This window comes from Dipodomys merriami, unplaced genomic scaffold (assembly GCF_024711535.1).
Source record: "Dipodomys merriami isolate MVZ:Mamm:240054 unplaced genomic scaffold, mDipMer1.0.p SCAF_2, whole genome shotgun sequence".
Lineage (NCBI taxonomy): Eukaryota > Metazoa > Chordata > Mammalia > Rodentia > Heteromyidae > Dipodomys > Dipodomys merriami.
In genome coordinates, this window is record NW_027203381.1 from 99,974,785 (window position 1) to 99,995,551 (window position 20,767).

The 20,767-nt window shown below is 34.2% G+C and overlaps 1 protein-coding gene across 8 annotated transcripts in view; it reads left to right on the forward strand.

Moving 5' to 3' along the window:
- Robo1 (roundabout guidance receptor 1) overlaps positions 1–20,767 on the forward strand; it is an 820,976-nt gene that overhangs the window by 509,008 nt on the left and 291,201 nt on the right. The gene's annotated exons all lie outside the window — the stretch shown is intronic.

The following is a 20,767-nucleotide window of genomic DNA, read 5'->3' on the forward strand; positions in this document are numbered from 1 at the left end:
CTACCATGTGAGTCATGGCTCCACTTCTGGCTTTTTGCTGGTTAACTGGAGTTAAGACTCACATGGACTTTTCTTCCTGGGCTGGCTTTGAAGCTTAGTCCTCAGATCTCAGCATTTTGAGTAGCTTGGATTATAGGCATGAGTCACATATGCCCAGCTGCCGCTTAGTTTTTGAAGTTTCTTTGTTGCTCATTTTATTTGATTAGTCAAAGTAAATTGAAATTTACACATAGCTGTTGGAACTACATGAGTTTTGATTTGGAGCTCTTTTCTGCTGAACGTGGTCACTGAAGTGGTTTTATCCTCTTCCTTTGTGGCATTTAATTATATTGAGTATAATTATTTGCTTATAAATAAAATAGAATAAGATAGTTTTCATTTATCACTTTGAAGAGAAATAGCTTTAACTTAGAGGATAATGTATACTTATTTTAAAACTTTATTCAGAAAATGTACTTTTATGTTTTATCCTTGGCCACTGTGCTGTACCCTAGTTCACCTGTAGTGAAAGAGCAGGTATGTGTAATCCTCAAGTAGTTCATGATCGGTTTATGTATATGAATACTAAATGTAGCTCATTTGAAAGTATCTCAAGGGTAATTTGTTGACTAATGATTAAATAGTTATATACAGAATCTAAGTGTATATTATATTGGAATAATAATTTAATTTCTCTTAGGCTCAATTCATATTTGAGAGACAACTAAGAACCATAAAAATGAGCATGTAATACATAAAATGGTAGGACAAAATAAATTAGTGTTAATTATTTAACTATATAATTGCATGTGTAACTCATCAATAAAGCTGTATACATTGTATATGATGTTTTCACCAGGTTGACTAATATTTTAATATGATTTATAGTTGAAATAATTACACAATAGGTTTTCATAATCCAACATTTAATAGAACATACTTAGAAACAAAAATAATTATAAATTTACAGATATCAAAAAATTAAAAATAAATTGTACCAACTCAATCAAAATATTAATGGGGAATAAACATCAAAGGATTTAAATGATTTTGTTCACCTCTCATTCTGTCCTAAGCTAGAATGCCAAAGATATCTTATGTGAGTATAAAAATGTTATTAGATTAAGTTAAAAGGTAACTTTGTAAGCCAGGCACTGGTGGCTCACGCCTATAATCCTAGCTACTCAGGAGGATCGCGATCTGAGGATCGTGATTCAAAGCTAGCATGGACAGGAAAGTCCGTGAGACTTTTATCTCCAATAAGCCACTAGAAAACAGGAAGCGGTGCTGTGGCTCTAGTGGTAGAGAACTAGCCTTGAGCTGAAGAGCTGAGGCACAGTGACCAGGCCCAGAGTTCAAGCCCCAAGACCGACCAAAAGAAAAGTTACCTTTTTAAACTATATTAATGGGCTGGGAAGGTGGCTCAGTGGTAGAGTGCATGCCTTGCATGCCAGAGGCCCTGGGTTCGATTCCTCAGCACCACATAAGCAAAAAGAAAAAAAAGCCGGAAATGGTGCTATGGCTCAAGTGGTAGAGCGCTAGCCTTGAGCTGAAGAGTTGAGGGACAGTGCCCAGGCCCAGAGTTCAGACCCCATAACCGGACCCAAAAAAAAAAAAAAAACTATATTAATATAAGGCTTTCACATTTTAGAAATATTTAAGCTTAAATATTTTTAAGCTTAAATTTGTGTTTCTCAATTTCCAGTTAATTGATAATGTATTTACTTGTCTTTTTTTTTCTTTTTCTTTGACCACCAGTGTATGCCTTAGAACCAAACCTGCAAAGTGTATGGAAGCTGTAGTTACAATAGGTTATTTTGATGTAGCTTTGGGATTTTCAAAGCTCAAAGTGAAATTTAAGGAAAAATAGTTTAAATTGATGTTCAGTCCAGGTATAAAAGAATGTGTATGTATTGATAATACCATCTTTCAAAGTAAGGGTTTTACCTCCTTTATAACTTTTGATATATTTTTATTTGAGTGTAATTATTCTTTGTGGAGGTAAAATCAAATAAGTACTTGAGAACAACCTCAGAGAATCATGAATGTTGATATACAAAGCTTAAGCATATTTTTACCAGTACAAAACTGGAGAACAGAGAACAAACCAATGTGGTTATTTTGTGGAATTATAGTCTTATAAAGGTATTGTATGACAACAAAATATCAAGGATTGTCTCTTGTTCCTATGCTATTTCCTATTCTACTTGCATTCTTACCATTGTTAGAATATACAAAGGAAGTTATGGACTTCAATAAGTCCAAATGCTTACCTTCTAGAGCTTTCTTTTCAAAACACCTATGGTTTCACCACCAATGATTAAGATACCCTTTTAATCACTGGGATTTAGACAGCTGTGTTTTCTGATCTGGCCTTTGTGTTGATATTTTACTATTAGTTTCCAGCTAAATTCTCTTTCTAAGCTAGGCATTCCATTACCTTGAGAAGCCATTATGGGAAAAGCTTTTAAGTCAGTCAACAAAGATATGATCATGAAATTGAAACCAGACATAAGATCATTGTATTGCATTTGCAGCAAAATATTTAAATTCACAGCTTATTAATGTACAATTCACAAATTTTAGCCTGATATTCATCACTCTGTCTTTAAACGTTTTTCAGTTCAAAAGGGGAAATAAAAGATTAGAAACATGTCTTTATTTGGATTTAGTATTTTATTTAGACACACAAGTTTATGGGACTAAAAATAAGCACTCTGGCCTTAGGAATTTTTTTTCCTTTTGGTTTAAAGGTTTAGGAACTATTATTTAGTAAATTCTTGCTTCGTGTTACCTTTATTCTTTGCTTTACTATAAATGTTATATTTCAGTTATATATTCTAGACAATGAACACTACTCCTTGACCATCTGAAAGGATGTTTCTATACTAAAATCAAAAGTAGTATTTTGTGTGCTTCATTAATATCAAGGGTTAGAGGAGAGAGGTTTTATTTACTATATGTTAGACTTGTATTTTTAACATTTGAATTTATTTTTTCTGGAGGTTATTGTGATTTTGTTTGGGTTCTGGAAGTTCACAAAGACCTATTCTTACTGTCCTCAAGGTTCAGACACAGGAAAACAAAGATTGCAACTAATGCCATAGTGATACTCTAGCCCCAAGTAATAGCATTAACAAAAGTGTCTCGAGGCAACACAAGTTTTACAGCGCAGTTGTTGGGAATGCGTTTGAAAACAGTTATCTGTGTGTGTGTGTGTGTATGAGTTTAAACCAAGTGTACAGCTGTAACAACAACTGGATTTCTTGGTTTTTAGTAGTTTTCTGTCTCTCAAACTTTGAAAAAAAAATGGCACAGAATACCACTTAAATCTAATTTCCATGTATTAATAATAACAATTTTGTCTATTGTACTTTAATGTTTACCTAAACTGGAAATAATGCACCTAAAGGATTGTATTTCTTGGTTATTTTTAGAACTTATTTTTATTTATATCACATTTATAACCAGGTAGACCACAGGATAGTCTTGACCAACTCTTTATCGTAGCCATGTTGGTAAACTATATTCCTTTTCTGGAAAACTTAGTTTTATTGATGTTTCACTTATTTCATAGAATTATAAGTCTAAAGACTATCATGTTAAGAAGTATTTAATAATCTTTATTTTTAATGTTTATACCAGGATTATTTTACTTTCTGGTTTTATGAAGGAAATACTATTTAATCACTGATTAAATATTAAAAGACAAAAACAAAACTTATAATTACTATTTCCATTGACAAACCAAAAATGATATATCTTGATAATATCTAACTTAGACTATGAGATTTACAACTTGCTGTTTCTTAAAACTTATGTAAACTATGCATCTAATTCATGTTCAAAACTAGATTTCTAAGAAATCTTTTAAGTATTATTTTCATACTTATTTTTGGTTCTTTCTATTTGAGAGTCTATGAAATGTTTAGGATGTATTCTACTGCTCTTAATACTATGCATGGCACAAATTGATACCATGGTTCTTTGATACAATTTATAGCTATAGAATAATTGGATAATTACATTGAGTTTTGAGGAAAGTAAATTTGAACCTTGATCTTTTTACTTATCATTTTGAATGTGGCTCTCTATGTCATCTACTGAAAACAATACAGTTCGCATATGATATTTCTTCCTTTTTATGTGGCTTCCTCCCAAAGAAAGTCCCTCAATTGAGGCAGACATTTATTGGCTCTATAACAAACAAAGAGAACAATCTTTTCTTTAAAAAGAATCAGTTTGTTAGTAAAACATTATCTTTCTATATTTTATTAATTAAGGTACTTACTTTCCTAATCCAGTGTTTTATGCATGCAGTCAAACATTCTACCACTGAGAACTTTTCCTAGCACTTTGAATTTTGGAGAAAGAATTACCTGCCTGCCTGTCCTCCCTCCCTCCCTCCCTCCCTCCCTCCCTCCCTCCCTCCCTCCCTCCCTCCCTCCCTCCCTCTCTCCCTCTGTTCCTTTCTTCCTTCCTTCCTTCCTTCATTCCTTCCTTCCTTCCTTCCTTCCTTCCTTCCTCCCTTCCTTCCTTCCTTCCTTCCTTCCTCCCTTCTTTCCTTCCTTCCTTCCTTCCTTCCTTCCTTCCCTCTCTCCTTTCTCTTTTCTTTCCTTATTCCTTTCCTATTAATTCCTTTCCCTCCTTTCTCTCCTTCTCTTCGTGCCTTCTCTCTCTCTCTTATTTGCTCTTTCCCTTTCTTCTTTTCTTTTCCTAAACCTGTCCTAGGTTTAAGGGAACTCAAACTCTTCAAACTCAGGAGCTTCTATATGCTAAACAGATACTTTTATCTCTGAGCTATAACCATAGCTGTCAATATTTTTTTGATAACTATAAGACTTAATGTGATGGAACTCATATGACATGGCTCATAGATATAATGGAAAAGTTTAACTCTCTAGAAAGAATGTTACAAAACAGCTGCCACCTAGGTATTAGTAGACCCACTGTCTTGGAATAGATTCAGTGTAGTAATCTAGGTGTTCTAGGTGACACAGTCCATGTGAGTCTCATGAGCCACATTTTTTTTCTCTAAAAGTAAGTGATATTCATACATGCTGAAAAGTACTGAGATGATTATTTCAACACTAGTTGATACTTAGATACAATGTCCCTTGTGGTTTCCAGAAAATCAATTCAATATTTGGTTATTTATGAGAGAATCTTGGCAATGTCTCCTTGTATCAAGAGAACTGTCTTTATAAACTAATAAAACAAAAAGTACATCTGGTTATCTTTCAGATCTGATTGGATCATTCTTTTAATCCTCATAATTTACTTCTGATGTAAATCTGGGAGTCATTCTCACAAGCATAAACTAACTTGTAAATTACTTTATTTTAAACTCTGTATTCAATGACAAGTTTGTTTACTATGAGCATATTTAAATGTTCATTTTTATTTAATACTATATATATTATATATTATAAGATAAGTGTATTTTTATAATGTTGTATTTAAAAAATAAGAAGTTCAATACATAGAGATAATACTAAAATACACCTTGGGTTAAAAGAGTGATTTTTTTGTGTGTGCTTTTTTTTGTCCTAAATCCTAACAGGAATTTTGTTGAGTTGTAGTGACTCCTTTCTTCATGAGAACTACAGGTAGCTGGAGAAAGAATAGTCCAGTTGAAAATAAGCAACTCACCATGTAATTAATTAGTTGTGAAATAAATAGGTACTGTAGAAAGGGATAAGATCAGAACTGAGTAGTAATTATTTTGTGGTGTTACCAGAATGAAGAGTGATAGTAAAACCAGACTAAATAAATAGTACATCTTAAAATCCATAAGTTTGAAGATTTGGACATATTTGAGAAAATGGCAAATGATAACTATAGCAATATTGTACAAATTAGCAAAATGTCTAGAGATATTAAAGGCTAGATTGTTTAGTCCCTATGACCATATTAAAGATAGCTCTTTGTTCAAAGCAATGACGTGACTGGATGAGATGTAGTTTAAAATGAAACCAATGTAGTTGTTCAGTATCAGATGTATAGAGAATGCATCGTAGAATATATGATGATCAACTAGGAAGCCATTACAATATTTCAGACAAAAGTGCTCACTCTTTGAAGCTGCTAGTGGTATCATAGAGGGAGAGAATAGGAAGGATTAGATTTTGACATTGATAGTTTTGCTTTTGATAGTTTGATAGTTTGAATTTTGGGGACTGGGATAGACATTGAAATTATTATTGGTGACAAGGTTATGGTCAAGGCCAGCTCTATGATTATGTAAGCAGCTTGGATGGGAATTTATTAGGCTCGAATGATTTGTAGTAGTTTAATATTCTTCATTCCATTACAGTCCCAAGAAGCTGAATTTTCCCATGTTCACTCACCTACAGCACATTTCTCTTCCCATTCCACTGGTCAGTTTCAGGGTCCTGTAGGAGCAAGATGCCTGGATCCCAGACTCCTGCTTTTCTTGTTTGATCTCCTTGATGCCTGTGTCACCTGGTGCCCAGCAAACATTCCAAGCATACTGCCTTATAGAACAGCATTTATGTTTACATGCTTAGTGCCTTGGATCACTCCTGGCTTGTTTTTACATAAAGCCATCTAACATACGACTTAGAAATGTTTCATTTCATTTCAGGATGCCATTTCAAGCAATACTCTGATATGCCCTTCCCTCTCTTTTCTTAGTCAGTGACTTCCTAAACTTAAGCAGGTTGCATGATCACAAACCCACAATCCACTAAAAGTATCATACTTTGATCTTGCACTTTGCACTTTTTCCATGTTTATTGGAACACTATTAATAATAGCCAAGATACAGAATCACAGATTGTTACAGTGACAAAGTACTTGGAATTATCTCAGGCATTGTTAAACTACAAGGAGAAATGATTTATTGTGATACATAGTTAACGAGTCACATAGTTTCAGATCTGTGACACAGCAGAAAATGGTGAAGAGTGTATGGTAGAACAAAGTCATCACTATGGCTACTGGAAAGCAAGGAGTTAGGATGGAGTTAACATTCTAATGTACCCATTAATAGCGTGTTTCAATGACCTAACTTCCTTTCATTAGGCCATACCTCTAAAATCCATCTCCCAGTAGAGCCTGAGACTGGGAATGAAGCCTTTAACCTATGGCCATTGAGGATATTTAAGATTTAAATCATACATCTTTAGGTTCATATAATGGAATGGAAAACAAATGAGAAATAAAAAAACACTCACCAGAAAAAAAAAAGATTTAAATCATAGCAATATCTGTTGGTAAATATATTGATAAAGAAAATATATCATCTGTACATTTGGTATGTACTGTCCAGCTATTAAAGTAAACAAAATAACATCCTGCTAACTTGCAATGAAAAGGTGGTCAGCATAAGCAAAATCAGATATATACCCAAAGACAAGTATTATCATATTATATGATTTGTTTGTTGAAACTGTAAAGTCTATTCTATGAAAAAATAGAGGATGATAGAGTTTGCTAGACAATGGGAAAGATGAATACAGAAAGATGAATACAGAAAGAAGTTTAAAGGCACTGAAACACAGATAGGAGGTTTTAGTAGCATAATTAGGCAACTTGGTTACTATGATCTAAAATATATTTCAAAATAATGAGAAGGGTACACAAGTTCCCAACACAGAGAAATGTTGTAAAGGAAGGGCTTATTACCTTGAGTTTATCATTGCACATTTATCTCTGTCTCTCATTATAGTAGCTCCCATAAATATGTACAGATGTTTTAGTAAAAAAATGCTATTATTACAGTATTAGGAGTCGAACCCAGGACTTCACACATGCTAGACAATCACTCTTATTACTGAGCTACAACACCAATAAGAAGTTATTTTTTTAAATGCAATCATAAGGTACCATTTCCCGGGAAGTTTATGTTTTATCTAAAATTATAGATGATTTAGGTATCTTTTCTTTAAATAACACTCAGGATGTTTAGCGGACAATTTTTGTAGCTGGAAAAATGCGTGAGTTATTTTTAGGATCAGATATGAAGATTGGACTCCCAAGTGTAGTAATCCCCTCTGGGCAGTTTCGGATGCTAATGATTAGCACATAGATAATGGAAAGGCTTAAACATCCTGACTGATGAGGAAAACAATTCCAGCATTGACAGTGTCTTAAATGGGGTTTTCTGAGATTGCAAAAGAGAATCTCCTCCTCCCTTCTTCCTCTTCCTCCTCCCTTGTCTCTGTCTCTGTCTCTCTCTGTGTCTGTCTGTCTGTCCACCTGTCTGTCCACCCGTCTGTCTGTCTGTCTGTCTGTCTGTCTGTCTGTCTGTCTGTCTGTCTGTCTGTCTGTCTGTGTCTCCTGGACTGGTACAGATAAAAAGTATCTCTGTCTGTCTGTCTATCATTATTATTACACAGTTGTATTTAATGAAATAAATTTGATGAGAAATCATAGAGAAACTATAATCTACTGATGTTTTTATTTCTTATTATAATCCTAAAGTTTGAGTTGTGGTAGAAGAAATAATAGCAGAAAAAGAAGAGAAATAAAATATGAAAAAGTCAGTAAAAATTTAAACGAAGCAATAGGTAGCCAAGGAAAGGGAGAAACAGAGGAAAAACTACCTGACCAGGAATATTGCATCAAGTAGTGTAGCCAAGATGAACTAGAGCTTGGGAAGGATTGAGAATGCTACAGTTAGACTTTGACCAAGGTTCGTGACCAGCATCATTTGCAATGTTTGAAGAAACATCCAAGTGAATCAGACCCTGTGTTTTAGCCATATTCCAAGATGATTCATGCACACAGACTCAGAAGAATTGGTGTTTACCATGTGTTTTTCAGGAATCAGCTTTTGAGGACATTTTGAATACTGAAGCAGAATTACAGAAAATTCAATCTGGAATCTTAAAAAGAAGTCCATAGAGCACTGTTCTTTCCCTAGAGTCAAACACGTCCTTAAGAATTATGAGCACAGTGAGTTAGAGCTTTGAGAGAAACATAGCAAAACTTGCCTCACTGTGGGTGAGTTATCTTCTTTTTCTAAAGCAGTGTGACATGGCTAGGAGACAGAGGAAGAGAGCCTAGATTAACAAGGGAGGTTACAAGTTGAGAAAGAGGAACCCTGAGAATCGCAAGTCACAGGCATAAGAGAGGCAGAGAGAAAATGTGCCAGTGCTGAGGGGTACAGATAAGACTCAGAAGAGTAGAGAAATATATTTTCTTTGCTAGAGTAATAGAAAAATTGCTTCTACATAAAAATGTTTACCAATAAGTAAGTAAGCTGGAACAATTACAGCTAACCAGATGTTAATCAGAGAATCAAATATTCAAACCTATATGAATAAGCATATCACTGTTTTTATTTTATCTATTTTATTTCTGAAGAAGTTATACCGAGGGATTTTAATTCTACAAGTCAGATTATGAGCATATGAATCTTGATCATTGTAACCCCTTCCCAAGTTCTCCCCCATCTTTCTCTATCCCTCAAGTCCCATAGTTCATACATCATGTGCAAACATCATGCACATTGAATATAATAACAGTATTTGCTAACTCTATTCATGTGTCCTACTCCTTAACTTTTCTCCTCCAGATCATTTTTTATCAAGGAAAGCAACCTACAAACTATGTCTTTGGTATTTATTAGTACATTCATAAAAAACTAGTTTTTTTTTTTTTTCAGTCATGGGACTTGAACTCTGGGCCTGGGCTCTATCCCTCAGTTCTTAAGCTCAAGGCTAGCACTCTCTCTACCACTTGAGCCACAACACCACTTTGGTTTTCTGAGTGGTTTATTGGAGATTGGACTGTCCTGCCCGGGGTGGCTTTGGACCATGATCCTCAGATCTCAGCCTTCTGAGTACCTAGGATTACAGGCGAGCCACCAGTGCCTGACCAAAAAAAAAAAAAGAACTAGTTTTTTAAATCAGAATTTAAAAGGGAAATGCTAAAAGACTTTATGTTTACTCAAAGGAAAACTGTAGAAAAATAGGCTTCCTTAATTAGCACAGGGATAGTCTGGAAGGCCCATTTGGATGTCTTTTAATCTATCCCTTTGACTTTCAGATGAAATTAAGGATAATTTACTATAGTGTAAAAGGTTCATAGTAAAAGACTGTGGAGCTATAATCATCAATATAACTTTTCTACACTAGCTTATGTTAATAAAAAGTTATTACTTTAATTTACTTAAATCCTAATTCTTTCATTTTACAGGCTACATGGTAACGGAGAAAAGCTATTTTTTAATATGGCAACTCTATGTCTAAAGATCTTTTTAAGTGGCAACTAATTTTTAATAAAATGTAGCTGATGTTTAATTTAAATTTTTGTGTATAATGAAATGGTTTCTCATCTCAGTCTCTCAGTCTCTAAAGTGGAAATTGTGGCTTGAGTCACATTTTAAGTTGTGTCATATTTTTACCTCGGTTTATATTGAAGTTTTAATAGCCCAGATGACATTTCACACTTGTCAAAAGGCATAAAAGCATGGGATCAAATTATTTAGTATGCCTGAATGAGGACACTCTTCATCTCTTCTCATCAATGACAGGGCAAAATTTAAAATAAAAGCTACAAAGTTAAAGAGAAAATGGGAAAAGACAACTTCTTCAAAAGGATTTATGTTTCGATGCCTTCTGTACTGCTGTGTGTGATTTTACCAGGTAGTGAGACTTTACCTAGACTCTGTCAAATGAAGTGTTACTTTTTTATCTTTTTACATTTTAAAAAAATTGTCAAAGGGATGTACAGAGGGGATACAGTTATATAAGTAAGGCAATAAGCACATTTCTTGTCAAACTTGTTACCCCTTCCCTCTGTACCACTGGAGCCATGCCTCCATCTAGTTTTTTGGAGATGACTTCAAATCATGATCCTCCGACCTCAGCCTCTGGAGTAGCTAGGATTATAGTTTTGAGCCAGAGATGTCTAATAGAGAATGGCATGTGGCTAACTTCATTTTTTGTCTCAAAAATATGTGAGTAATTTCAGTAGTAAGTTAGCATGACCCCATCTCAATAGACAAGCAGGGTGCTATGGTTCCATTCTGTTTCTGCTTGCCTTCTGAGGAAGCATTCTTTTGTTCTGTCAGCATATGGAATTAAATGCAAGGATTCAGCCAAGATCCCAAACATGAGTACTTTAGAGGTGATGCATTAGTAGGACCTTTGTGAGAGATTATCAGCACTAGGTTGGCCTTATGCTTCCTTAACACTGATATTGTTTATCTGGAGGGCTTCAACTTGAGCTTCTGAATTTTGCTTTTTATAATGGACATCATTTAATTATTATACGTGCTGGACATGTTTGACTTCTTTGTGAAATATTCGTTTCCCCAGAATTTTCTTGGCACTTAGTGCTATCATGATTGTATCATCTATCCAATAACAAACATTTTAACTGAACAGGTTTAAATTTGGTTATGAATATAAGCCATGCAGCCATTTACTGTGGGCCTGTGTGATTTCCCTCTCATTTATCAGCCTGAGTCTTTCTTGGCTCAAAGCCAAGTGTTCAAGTTTCTCAAGGATTTGTTTTAGATTCTCTTCTTTCCTTTGCTCTATGGCCTACCCTGGATGATCATAAGCCCGCCTTCATTCAGCCACCAACATTGACTTGATTTTCACCCCATGATCTCTGATCTCTATCTTTGATCTCCACTGTCTCCATTTGGAGATCCTACTGGCACCTCCAAGTCAAATGTCCAAAATGAGACCTGTCACCTTTCTTCTCATCTTTGCCTTTCCTCTATTTCCTACCTGTGAAAATAATCCCATCTTCCTTCCTGATTCCCATCTGTCTACATCAGTTGACTAAAGTTCTCTTACCTAGTTAGCTGTCATACTCCTTTACAAGTAAAACACCTCTTCTATTGCTTTAGATTGTTCACTTAGAGTCTAAGCTTTTTAGATGATTTCCAAGAATCTGTGTAATCCTAGCATTGTGGCTTCAAGTTTACCCCCAAACCTTTTATCTGGAAAAAAAATCGAAACCAAACAAAAACAAAAAAGCATTGCTTCAGCGTCCAGGATAGCCAGCACTTCCTCACTCTGTAACTACCCATTTTTCTCCCAACCAAAGTCAAAGTTAACCTTACAGGCAGCAACAACTACCCTGTATTTCTTATGGTAGTACATAACTTCTGTGTTGTGGTTAAATCTGTACTTGTTTGTATTTCCTATTTAATTCTGAGCATTGTATATATCTGGAGTACTTAGTATAGGTCACAAAAATGAATTATTACTGAAACCAAGATCCTACTCAATGGTCCCTTCCAATGATAGTGTTAGTAAAATATTTCCTTTATCTACAAAAGCACTCAACCTTCTCACCCACCTCCCCCTTCTTAAAACAGTCTCTACAGATTTTATTACTATATTTCCATACATGCATATGAAGTATTTTGAATATGTTTACTCTTGGTTGAGACTAGAACATTTAATCTACAGTCAGAAAAATGAAAGTTTTTTGAACTCATACTAAATAGCCAAATGTTTATAATGGCATAACCTTATTGAAGGATGGTTCATTAATATTCATAAATAGATGTTTGGTATAAAGGATTATCACAATGCTACCATTAGTAATCTAATCTATACTGTTTTAATCTTAGTCAATAGATTAAAATTCAAATTTATTTCAAAATAAATATTTTAATATAGAAACTTAAAAGGTGAGCAAGTTTTTACATAAGCATTTAAATTTGAAATATTTCTTAACATTAGGGCTTTTTCCTCCCTTCTTTTCCTGAGAGTATGACACAAAGCCCATTTACTACAAGATCATGGTTCTTGGCATTTATACCTACATCCTTGCCCCATCATCAGATGGTTGATGATACTTCCAGGTTGCAGTATTTACTGTTTCTTAGTGAAGGTAAGAGAGAAAGTCAATTTGAGATAGTTGTAAAGGCATTGATTGAAGAAACAAAGGACACACTAACTGGCGAAAATTTTTATATGCCTGTTATAGATTCAGTTTCAGCTCTTTTTTTGTTTTTTAGTGTTTTAAGGATGCTAGATCTAAATATTTGTTAGCTTTTAGAAGACAGAGTTGAGGTATAGGATTTACTTCTGAAATTTTGGATAGGGAAATATGAACAAAGGAATCTTTCTCACTAACCTTACTTTTTTTTTAATTTAATTTAATTTTATTTGTGAACATACTGTACAGAGGGGTTACAATTACATGGGCAGGATAATGCATACATTTCTTACCAAGCATTACAGCCTCCTCCTTTGGTTTACCCTTCACATCCCTTCCCAGCCTCCCCCCTCCCCCCCAATCCCAATCCTTCTCCTTCCTTCCCCCTCCCCCCCCCACCGACGTTGTAAAGCTCGTTTTGGACATGACAACTTGTACTTCTCATTGTTGCAACAGGTCCACCTGTATCCTTAAACAACTGGTTTTTCCCCATCTCCTCCACAAGTTATACTGACATCAAATATAGTGAAAGCAGGGGTTATACTGTGGGGGAGGGACATACAAAGCAACAAAGAGATAATCTTATAAATGCGACTAACCTTACTTTTTAATGCTAGAGTTCTTGTCATATTAGTTCAGTGTTGCCATAGATTTTTTTCTTATAAATAATTTATACTTCAGTTTGCTTTCGTCCTTTATGATGACAAGGTATGAAATTGATTAGTTCTAATTGTGTATTTAATTGATAGTTAATTTGAAATTATTTTACAATCTCTAGTTTAGATGTAACTGTTGTCATAGTTTGTGATCCTAACCATGTAATTGAAATTTTAAAATATGTGTCTTTATCCTGAATATTGTAAATTCAAAAGCACTTTTCTCCAGTTCGATACATAATTTTTTTTAATTGTGAAAATACTGTACCGAGTACAATTACATGGCCAAGATTAATGAGTACATTTCTTATCAAGCATTGTAGCCTCCTCCTTTGTTTCCCCTTCCCATCCCTTCCCATCTTTCCCCCGTCCCCTCAATCCCCACCCCCACCAAAGTTGTAAAGTTCGTTTTTGACATAACGACTTGTACATCTCATTGTTGCAATGGGTCCACCTGACGCTACATGATTTTTATAAAACATACATGCATTTTATAAATACAGACATACACATTAGTATATGAGTGCAATGCATCTTGGTCACAGTCACCTCTTCCATTATTCTTTGTCATCTCTCCTCACCCCTCAAATTGCCTGACTCTGCTTTCACTGTGTACATTGAACTTTAGGACTATGTGCCCATATTTCTTTAATCCATTAGTCAATACACAATATTAAAATATATGTAAGTATATGTGATTTTGTTGGTTTTTTTCTCCTTCCTTCCTTCCTTCTTTCCGTTCTTTCCTTCTTTCTTTCTGCTTTTGTTGTTGTTGTTTGTTTGTTGCCTTCCTGCATCTTAAACTGAGGGCCTGAGCACTTTCCCTTTTTCAGTAAAGACTGAGCCACAGCTCTACATTTGATATTTTGGTGGTTAATTGAAGAGTCCCATGACTTTTCTGCTCAGACCGTCTTAAAACTATGACCCTCAGAACTCTATTTCCTGAATGGCTAGGATTACAGGCATGATCCACTGATACTAATTCATATATATTACATATGGATTATTTTATTTTATTTTATTTTTGTGAGATCACAGAGTTGACTAAGTTTGGTTATCATTTTTTTCTTTCTCCAAGGAGTCAATCATATGCCTGTGACAGTATTATATATGTTCTGTAATGTGTGACTATTCTACATGAAAAATTTCACCAATCTGAAAATGTTTTCATGCTACAGAAAACAGATCCAGTCTCCCTAACCCCTCCCTTTTGGGGGATGGTTTCAGTAACTTTGTTCATATCTCTCAGAGGTAATTGGATGGTCACTTCATGATAGATACTGAGGCTTTCTGATACAATTAGAGGCAAAGAGACTAAAGGACCACTACCGCTAGTGGGGCTGATTTTTTAGGAATTTTAGAGAGAGGTTATTTCTTTGAATGAAGTATTACTATCTCCTCTGCTTCCCAACACACACACACACACACACACACACACACACACACACACACACACACACACCCTTAGGTATTTTGACTTCATGAGTAAGCACAAACTCTTTTATAATAATAATAATATCACACCCACGAAAAGCTTGTTCTGTGGAAAGAAGAGAACCTGAGTCAATCCGTGATACTTTAGAAGCAAGTGACTTGCAGCCAACTGGGATGGGATTGAAGAATACATATTTCTTCAGTATCAATTTTTCTTCCTGGAATGTACATCAGTTCCATGGGAAAAAGGATCTTGCCACGCATAGTTCACTGCTGATCTACAACACATCCTGGTACAAGAAAGCTTCTGAAATTGTTTTAAGAATGGGATTTACTTTCTGGGTCTTTCCAAAGGACTTCATAATACCTCTGAATCTGTGTGATTAAATTTTCTTAATGATAAATCAGCAGTGATATTTGTTTTTGTTTTTGCAACTGTAATACTGGATTCCAGCTGGACTATAACCTGCAGTGGTCAGAGGAAAGGGTGTATAGATTAGACCCACAGTTATTTTTGTCAAATAATCAACCATGTCCAGGTTTTTATGTACAGTTTTATTTCTCAGACATTTGACATAAAAATAAAGAAGAAAGGGAGAGGAGGATATAGAGAGAGCTTGGAAATTAGGTAGTTATGACTACTATGCTTGTGAGCTTTTAGTTAAAACTGAACTATTTCATGTTTTTTTAAAGTATATCCTTTCATGAGGCTCTATTTACGATGATGATGATGATGATGAATGTGATATTGTCCCAGGAACTTGAGAGGAGGCCATGAGAGGTGGAGCAGAAGATCCATCCCTCCATGTTTTTCCCAGACATTTTTGATGATTCAGAGGTGGGGAACCCGGTGCTCCAAAATACTTAGTTTTTTGGTCCTCAATTTTTGAAGAGCAACCTTAGCATTGAATTTAAATTATCTTATAGAATTTTTTCTGAATGGCCTTATGTCTTTAATCTTGTAGGTTCAGCATGTCCTTCTTTGATTTCTTGGATGGATGGGATGTTTTTCTATACTTTCATGTGCATCATTTTTCTTTGTGTACAGTAGTTATTTGACAAAATTTAATTACATATCAAATTTAATCTGTTTAAGTATTTTTTAACATTATTGTCAAGGTGATGTACAAAGGGGTTACAATTACATAGGTAAGGTAGGATTACATTTCTTTTCTAACCTGTTACCCCTTCCCTCATTTTTCTCCCTCTTTTCTCCCCTCCCAAACCCCCGTGAAGTTGTACAGATCATTTACAGTATATTGTCTTATGAATATCACTGTATAGTATTTTTTTAACCAATGAACCAATATGTACTTTTTATGCAAACATATCTATATGTATTTTGTTACTTAAAAGACTTTTTAACTGCTTAATGTAGGCTTATTTTGAGAACAAATCCATACTATTTGAGACATTCCACTTGGGGCATTTATTGGACAGTAGGGACTCTCCCATTTCAAAAAGGCCTGGATTTTGCTCTGTGTTTACAAAGGCTGTTCATTTATCTGACATTAGGGGCTAATCAAACTGCTTAAGTACATTTTTGAATGTTTGGAAATTTTTTAAAGCACCATAGTGAGAGTACTTATGTTCTCCAAATTGTGTATACACACACACACACACACACACACACACACACACACACACACACACACACACACACACACACACACACACACACACACACACACACACACACACACACACACACACACACACACACACATGGAAAATCACCACTGAAATTCTGAATGGACTCAAGGGAAGAATAATATTCAATTTTAAATATTCTAGCTAGCATAATTAATTTTAATTGATTTTATATTTGGTTTAGTATGGTGAGTGTTTCCTTACGAAAACCATGTTATAGAGTATAGTCCATGTTTTCTAAAGTTGTGGAAGAACTTGAGGTGAAAGGTCATGGTAAATATATTAATAAACTGCTTTCTAAGTGTTTAGTATAGGTCAAGTACTGGTTTTTATTTATTAATTTACTTAATCTTGACAACATTTCAATGAAGTATCTTCAATTGAACAGAAAGAAATCAGTGCTTAAATAGTTTACGTACACTGGCTACTGTCCATGTCCTCTATGTTATTTTTCCTCTTTTCCTTAATAAGTTTCCTTTGGAAGATTCATGATTAGAAATGTAAAACTTCAGGAAAAAGTTTATTTTATTCATGAGACAATTTCCAGTGCACAGAATTTTGATACATTTTGTTTTAATTGGAAACAAAGTCATTTTTTTTTTAGAACATGCACTTTTTCATCTATAGTCCTATTTGGTTTCCCAATCTATACTCAGTAGTTGTCAGGAATCAGTACATTAGCAGCATCTTTCATGGAATTATTCATTTAAACTCTTGTATTTTTGTCTTAACTTCAGTTAATTGGTATAGACATGCGTAATTCCCATTTTGGACTAAATTGTGTCCTTGATATCTGTGCATTATTGATTAATGAACTTATCAAAGGACTACTATGTTTAAAAGAAACTCTCCCAGAAAATTTTGAGATAAACTAACATATAAAGATAAATTTATAACTGATCATTTTTACACTTTCTGCTTTTATTGTCCTTTTCTAAAGCCTATAATTTTAACCTATGTTATCTTACATTCATAAAAGTGTTCTGTGGAATCAAGGCAGAGTAGCTTTGGGAAAAGATTGATGTGGCCCATTTAAAAAACATGCCTCTGGATCATGTGTTAGTGGGTCATTCCTGTTACACTAGCCACTCTGGACGCTGAGATATGAGGATCCTGGGTTCAAAGAGGCCAAGGCAGGAAAGTTGGAGACTCATCTCCCATTAGGCAGCAAGAGCTGGAAGTAGAGTTCAGGTTCAGATGTGAGCACACCCACCTTAAACAAAAGAAACTTAGTAATAGTAGTACTCAGGCCCTGAGTTTGAGCCCCAGTAACGGCATACACATACAAGTATAACCAAACAAGCCAAAAATAAATCCAAAATGATGTGCCTGAAGAGACTGAGTTCAAAAGATATCAATCCTGGAGATCACATATGTGATAGGTCATCTTTCAAAACTAAATAATAACATGACTTATCTTCCATGAGGAAAAGAAAGCTTCAGTTGGCTTATATGGTGGGTACATAGTGTCCCTCTTGTCTTGCATAGATATTTTTTGTGCCATGTTCTGCTTTCTCTTAGGACATGTGTACATAATTTATACTCAATTTTGTTTTGTGGAGCCAATATTTTATTTTTTCACCGAAAAATCACCTTAAGTTACTCATTCCTGACCAATAAATTGTACTTGTGTGAAGTCCTGATTTTCAGTCTGCCCTTTCATTATCTGACTTAAAAGAAATCTAAATCCCTTTGCTCAGAGAACTAAACACATTTCTGTGGTCTTATTGGGAATGTGTGGGTCCTCAGTGTGCTATCTGCACACAAGTACTTATTTATACTTTAACAACAGCTTTTCATTCAGTTGAAATAGTTAAAATTCATAGAGTCTTTATTTTATTTTATTTTTATTTTTTTCTGTGCTGGGGCTTGAACTCAAGGCCTGGGCACTGTCTCTGAGCTGCTTTTGCTCAGGGCTTTTCACTCTACCACATGAACCACAGTGCCAATTCCAAAATAGGTAAAAAATTAATGTTATATGGTAGTCATTTTTTTCAAGGATGATGATGAGAAACCAAGCAAGCTGAGCCTTCTTCCCCCCCAACCTCCTACCACCATTTGTTGCAATTTGGATGACTGTTAGACAAAAGATCAAGCTGGGGCCCATAGAACCCCAATGGAATGTCCATACATAAGATATGTATATTAAGTATACCATTTTTTCTTAATCTCTGATACATCATACTTTCTATCCTTTGAGACTTTGAAAAGATTTTAAAAGCATAATATGAAAATATCATTTAAATTTGTTAACAATATAAATTGCAGTGAAGACATAAAGGATCATACATTAAAACAACTTTGAGTATGATGGTGCCCCAATTTTCTTGATGTCATTTTTCTGTTTTAATTGGTACTGCTGGTCCTAAGATGAGATGCAAATCACACCCATGTTCTCAAACCTCCTGAATCTTGGTGTTCAATGAAAGAATTGTTCTTACAACAAAATCCAGGGCCTTGGGCAGTTAAGTTTACTAGGTCTTTAGCTCAAGGTAATCTGACCCTCTCTTGAAGGACTTGCCCTGAAAGCACATGAAAGGGCTCTATCTTTAACTATTACAATGGCTTTCTGATATCCTTGAAGAACAGTTTTGTAAATCAAGAAAGCTTTTGTACTGTATTTCTTTTTTTTTTTACTTGTGAAAATACCATAGAGAGGGGTTACAATTACATGGGCAAGATAATGAGTACATTTCTTATCAAGCATTGTATTTCTTTAATCTCTGCTTGCTTCTCCTTGTTCTTTTTATTTCAAAGGTTAATCAAGGAATTCTAACATTTCACAAGTTGGAAAGAAAGAAAGTGGCAGATTACTATAAATTGGAACCTCATAAGGTCAGATAAAATATAAAGTATATACACAAATACAGTGTGTTATTTTCCTCCAAGAATTGATGATTGTACAATGAATAGATTATTTTGAAATTATTTTATTATTTTAGCTATCTAGTCTGAGGTGATATATTGCAGTTAGAAGTACACATTTTATGGCTTTTACAAATTTTATTGCTTTATGTTACTAATCTTTTGGTTTAACTCATACTGACTTGCAGTTTCAAATATTGAAAACTAGGTTCAACGGTTGCTGTTCTTGATATTTTGTTCAAGCAGGCTATAGTTTATGTTTAAACATAGTAGGGCCCAAACTGGGTTTATTTTATTTATTGGCCAGGATGAGAGTTGAATCAAGGGCCTACTGCTTGTTAGGAAAACCCTCTACCAATGAACTACAGTTCCAGAACTGGGTTTCATTTTATGAAAATGGATTAGCCCAACATTTATTGAAACAAAATTCAATATTTAATCATACATAGTTTGCATACTACTGGTTACATATTGGTTTACATGTACATACATATCAGGTTACATAATACACACATACATGTATGTGTGTACATATCTGTAATATGTGCATCTATGTATATATGTATATGCATATATACATACACATACATTCATATATATGTATATTCTAGTTCTAGCCATATACATAAATGTATTTGATAATGATGTACCTTCTATTTTACTTATTTCATTATAAAATTGAATGATTATTTAACCATCATCATTAGTTAAAATATTAGCAAAATTATATAATTTTAAATGTAGATTTTATTTTCAAACAGCAAACTTTCATAGTTATTATATTTTAAAATCCTTGCTTCTCATATACAATATTCTATAACTTTTAATATACTCAATAGTTTCATTTTTCGAATAGTTGAGGAAATTGAATGTTAAACTAAGGGATCAGTCAATAAACTACATAAATAATTTCAGCAATAATAATTCTAGTTTGATTAAGCTACAGATACATTCTTAAGCTTAGAACATCTGATGTTTCCTGTAGTTTCATTCTTTTAATAGCAAGTTATGTATATCGTCATTACTGAACTTAATTGTTTTTAAATGCAAGTAAGATTTTAACTTTTTATGGGATTTAACTTGAAATTTCTATGTCTTAAGAAAGAAATAATCAAACAAGCACCGCTTCCTATTTGCTCTTGGATGTTTCATTATTTAGGTAAAACAGGTATTATCATAAATATGACATAGGCAAAGTTTTGAGAACAAGGAAGTAGATTTCATAACACAGATGCTTTGACACTGCTTAAGCACCCAGTTTTCAGTGCTGATATCCTGTTTACAGTGACCCAGTGTGAATATTTAAT